We start from the raw sequence: 5,496 nt of genomic DNA on the forward strand, positions 1-5,496 counted from the left end.
GAATGGAAATCCAGCAAGGGATACTCTCTATCCATAAGAGATCACCATAAACACTCCTGGAATTTTGGGAGCAGCGATGGCCCCACAAACAGCAGGGAGCAGGAGAATTCCCAGAGAATGGAAATCCAGCAAGGGATACTCTCCATCAACCATTCCTGGATTTCTGGGAGCACTGACAGCCCCAAAACCAGCAGGGAGCAGGAGAATTCCCAGCAGCAGATTCCTAGGGAATGGAAATCCAGGCAAGGGATGTTCTCCACCCACCAGACCTGTTTCTCCTGGGTTCCTGGGAGCGGTGATGGCCCCAGATCTGCTCTGCCCCCACAAACACGGGGCAAGCCCACCCCAAAACACCCCAGCTCTCCCCCAGCCCATCCTCACACGCTCCAGAGCCAGATTCCAACCAGGGAGGAATTCCTGCACTGAGGAATCTCAGCACTGAAGCCACCCGGGAGCACCCCGGAGATGCTGGATTTGGAGGGATCCGAGGAATTCTTCCTTTGTCTCTCCCTCCCTTGCCCCCTTTCCCTCAATCCCCACGGCACAACCTCAGTTTGCCCATCCCGCGGTTTTCCAAGCTGGAATTTGCCCGGGACTTTGCTGCCACTTCCTCCTGCAGGAAGCGCCACGTGCTCCCTCATGGACACAAAGCAATCAATCCCTCACATTTCTCCTTTTTTTGGGGTTTTTTTTTGGGGGGCGGGGGGGTTTTCTTCCCACCGGGACAATTCCAGTTTGGGAGCCCGAGGTTTTGGGGCTGGGCTGATCCCATCAGGAATTCCTAGGATCAGAGGGTGCAGGGGAGGAGAATTAAGGACAGAGACGTGGGATGGATGGAAGGGACAGCAAATCCCACCCAGGGAAACCTTCCATGATCCCAGAGTGCTCCAACCTGGCCTGGGACACTGCCAGGGATGGAGCAGCCACAGCTTCCCCTGGAATTCCATCCCAGCCAGGAATTCCTGCCCAAAATCCACCCAACCCTCCTCTCTTCCACAGATTCCCGTATTATTATTATTATTATTTCTGCTCCACCAGAATTTCCCTCTCTTTGGAGTGAATTTTAACCGGGCAGGAGACGAAGCAACCGGTGCCTGAATAAGTAATATTAATTATTAATAATAAAGGGAATCTTTGTGAAGTGCCACGCCGGGGAAGGAAAGGACAAAATAACCAGTTTGATGATGAACTTCATTAAAACACTCGAGCGCTTCTCGGGGGTTCCCAAATTACCCCAAATTAATTTCCTGCAGCCTCAGCACCACAGCAGGGCCCATTCCCACTGCTCCATCCTCAAAGCCCACATTCCCAGCCCCGCAGGAAATCCCGGAGATGGGCTGTTAATGCTGGATTGTGGGCACAAAAACTCATATTCAGATGGAAAAAATTATAAAATAAACTGATTTTGGCCAGCTGGAATTCCCAATGTTACACCCAGGAAGCCGTGGGGAGGATGAATCCCAGTTTAGCTTTTCCTTCCAGTGGGATGGATTATTCAGGAGCTCAGGAAATTCCCAGTTCCACGTAGAAAATACCCGATTATTTCCTCATCATGTTAAGCATCTCTAGGAAGCTGCAGAAAGAAACCAGGAATTCCACCGCAGAGTCAGGAAAGCACAAAACTTGCCAGGAAAAGGAAATTTCACCTTTTCCACCATTTACCAAATGGCAAAAAATTCCTGCCAATCGTGTGTGCCAATATTGTGTGTAAAAAAAAAAAACCCTTTTTATCAAGAGGAATCACCTCAAATCAAGCCCACAGTGGGGTTTATTCTGAATTATCAAAGCTGTTTGCTCTGAAAACCACTTCACTCCGCAGCATCAGCGGCTGCTGTGGCTTTGAACCTTTCACTGCCACCCTCGAGGGACCCACAACTTTCAAAACCATTATTTAAATAAAAAGCAAAGCCCTCCTTGGCCATTTAGCACAATCAGCAGCTCTGAAATACTGCCCTAAAAACGCTCTTAAAACACATTTCCACCCCTCGCTTTTAAATTTCTAACCCCAAAGCAGCGTTTGGGTGTTTTTAATCCCAAAACACCCAAGCGTTTTTTGTTGTTTTAAAGGTGAATTTAATTTTGTCAAGGCAGATTTTGCCACAGAACAAATTCCAGTCACGCTGCCAAATGAGAGATGCAGGCCGCGATTAAGATGTAAAAAGGAAACAAGAGTTTCAAAGCGATTTTTGATGCTTATCAAGCCCCAAACCTGGGGAATATCTGCAGCAATCAAAGGTTTGCAAAGACTCCGACATGAAAAGCTCGAACTCTGAAGAAAAAAAAGCACAATTTGCAGACAAAAGAGTGGGTGGAGGAAGCTGGTGAGTGTGTGGGAGCAACTTCACACCGAGCTTCTGAAGAAAAACCGCATTTTTTGGTCTTACCGGCACTAAAAATAGAGAGATACAGGCTCGGCCGGGGAGGCCTCGGCCCGGCCTGGGCTCGGGGGAGCGGGGCCGGCCCGGAGGAAAAAGTGAGGAAAAACTGAGGGAACAGTGCGAAAAAACTGAGGAAAAACAGGATTTCAGGAGAAGGTGAAGATGTCAGGGAAGCAGGATTTGAGGAAAACTGAGGGTGTGAGGAAAAGCTGGGGGGAAAGTGACTGAGGGTGTGAGGGAAAAACTGAGGAAAAACTGAGGGAAAAGTGGGAAAAAATTGAGGAAAAACAGGATTTCGGGAGAAGGTGAAGATGTCAGGGAAGCAGGATTTGAGGAAAACTGAGGGTGTGAGGAAAAGCTGGGGGGAAAGTGACTGAGGGTGTGAGGGAAAAACTGAGGAAAAACTGAGGGAAAAGTGGGAAAAAATTGAGGAAAAACAGGATTTCGGGAGAAGGTGAAGATGTCAGGGAAGCAGGATTTGAGGAAAACTGAGGGTGTGAGGAAAAGCTGGGGGGAAAGTGACTGAGGGTGTGAGGGAAAAACTGAGGAAAAACTGAGGGAAAAGTGGGAAAAAATTGAGGAAAAACAGGATTTCGGGAGAAGGTGAAGATGTCAGGGAAGCAGGATTTGAGGAAAACTGAGGGTGTGAGGAAAAGCTGGGGGGAAAGTGACTGAGGGTGTGAGGGAAAAACTGAGGAAAAACTGAGGGAAAAGTGGGAAAAAATTGAGGAAAAACAGGATTTCGGGAGAAGGTGAAGATGTCAGGGAAGCAGGATTTGAGGAAAACTGAGGGTGTGAGGAAAAGCTGGGGGGAAAGTGACTGAGGGTGTGAGGGAAAAACTGAGGAAAAACTGAGGGAAAAGTGGGAAAAAATTGAGGAAAAACAGGATTTCGGGAGAAGGTGAAGATGTCAGGGAAGCAGGATTTGAGGAAAACTGAGGGTGTGAGGAAAAGCTGGGGGGAAAGTGACTGAGGGTGTGAGGGAAAAACTGAGGAAAAACTGAGGGAAAAGTGGGAAAAAATTGAGGAAAAACAGGATTTCGGGAGAAGGTGAAGATGTCAGGGAAGCAGGATTTGAGGAAAACTGAGGGTGTGAGGAAAAGCTGGGGGGAAAGTGACTGAGGGTGTGAGGGAAAAACTGAGGAAAAACTGAGGGAAAAGTGGGAAAAAATTGAGGAAAAACAGGATTTCGGGAGAAGGTGAAGATGTCAGGGAAGCAGGATTTGAGGAAAACTGAGGGTGTGAGGAAAAGCTGGGGGGAAAGTGACTGAGGGTGTGAGGGAAAAACTGAGGAAAAACTGACTGAAGATGTGAGGAAAATTAAAGATTTCAGGAAAAGCCGAGGGTGTGAAGATGTTTTCCCACTGAAACTCCGTGAAATCCCCAGGTCATGTGAATTCTGGAGAATGAGCCAGCAGGGAATAACCACAGATTGCACCAGGAAAACAAAAAGCGAGGCCTAAAATGACATTTTTGGGGTGTCCTGTGCAGGAATTGGACTCGATCCCTGAGGGTCCCTCTATCAGGATATTCCATGATTCCATAAACGGGTCCATAGCAGCTCAATAAATCTGCGATATCGCAATAAAAACGCCTCAATAAACTCTCCCAGTTGGAAGCACAGGTGCCTGGAACAGGCCCAGCCGTTTCCAAACAGTGGGAAAACACATCTGAAGGGAATTATTTCAATTATTTCTCCCAGCTCTCAATCCCTCCTTTCTTGTGCATCGACTGCAAAAAAAAAAAAACCTGAAAATCTGTTTTTAAGTGGGGAAGTTTTATCTCCCAGAGCCTCGGCACATCCAGGTGCTTTTTGCATTTCCATGGGAAGTGCTGGAGCTGCCTGAGCCCATGGAAATGCAAAATAAATGTAAAATAAATGTAAAATAAAGCGCTGAGTGCTGCTAACGACCCTATTCCCATTCCCAAAGCTCGGGACCCAGCAGAGCCTGGAATCATCAGGAAAATAATCCTGAGAGTGAAACAGGGAAGAGAAATCCCCTTTGGGAATGGTGCAGGAGGGGATTTGGGAGCAGCATTCCCAATTTCTGGGGAAAACAGGGAATTCTGGAAACCCTCCTGCCACCGCCAGCCCCGGATTCCCTCAGAACGGCTTTTCCCTAAATTCCAGAGAGCCCTGGGAAGAGGGGAAAAATCCAATAAATTTTGCAATTCCAGGGTTTTTCCAGTTTTTTGTTTTTTTTTTTTTTTCTTGGGCGTCCCTAAAATAACCAAGGGCAGGTGCAGGGGAGCCTGGGCAGGGACAGAACAGCCTGGAAAAGGGATAAACCCTGTAAATCCTGGAATTCCAGCAGCTCCCACCTCATCCCGCTGCTTTTTGGCCATTCCCAAAATAACCCGGGCTGGCTATTTTGCTAACTCAGCAGGCAGCACATTTATATTTTTATTTATTTTTTTCCCCCCCCACCCCAGCTCTGTCCGGAGCTGGGAATTTTCCCTCCAATTGTTCCAGAAGCTCGCGGAAAAATCAGATTCCCAAACCCCAGAAAAATATCTGCGAAACCCCGCCACCAAAACTGAAAATCCATGAGGAAGAAGAGCTCAGGCCTTTCCCATTTTTCCAGAGGGACGATCTGGCTGAGTCTCCAGATTTTTGGGAGACACAAAGCCCTTCCAACCAGCGGTTCCTGGATTTTTTTTCAAGCATTATCTCCACGAGAAATCCATCCCAGAGGTTTTCATTTCGGAATTCAGCACTAAAATCCCTCCGGATTTTGCAATAAACGAGGGGGTGCTTTACTGAATCGAAAGTTTGAGATCTAACAGGCACAAACTCAACGTTTTTTCTTGAAGTAGGGAAAAAAATGGCATTTCCCATTGAGCATCACTGACCCTGGGGTCCAGGAACGGTGGAAGCCCCAAAAAGGAAATCTGTCATCAAGATCTCTTGCCCAAAATTAGCATTTTTCCCCCCAAAGAGGTCCCGGAGGTGTCTCTGTGTCCTTGGATATGCAGAGGTGTAAATGAAGTGTGAATATCCTGCCCCAAAGCCACCTTGGAATTCCTACATGGACATTTCCCCGGCAGGAAAAATCCCATTTCCAGAGGGGAAAAAATCCCATTTCCAGAGGGGAGAAAAATCCCATTTCCAGAGGGG

This window comes from Geospiza fortis, unplaced genomic scaffold (genome assembly GCF_000277835.1).
Source record: "Geospiza fortis unplaced genomic scaffold, GeoFor_1.0 scaffold5123, whole genome shotgun sequence".
NCBI classification, from domain to species: Eukaryota; Metazoa; Chordata; class Aves; order Passeriformes; family Thraupidae; genus Geospiza; species Geospiza fortis.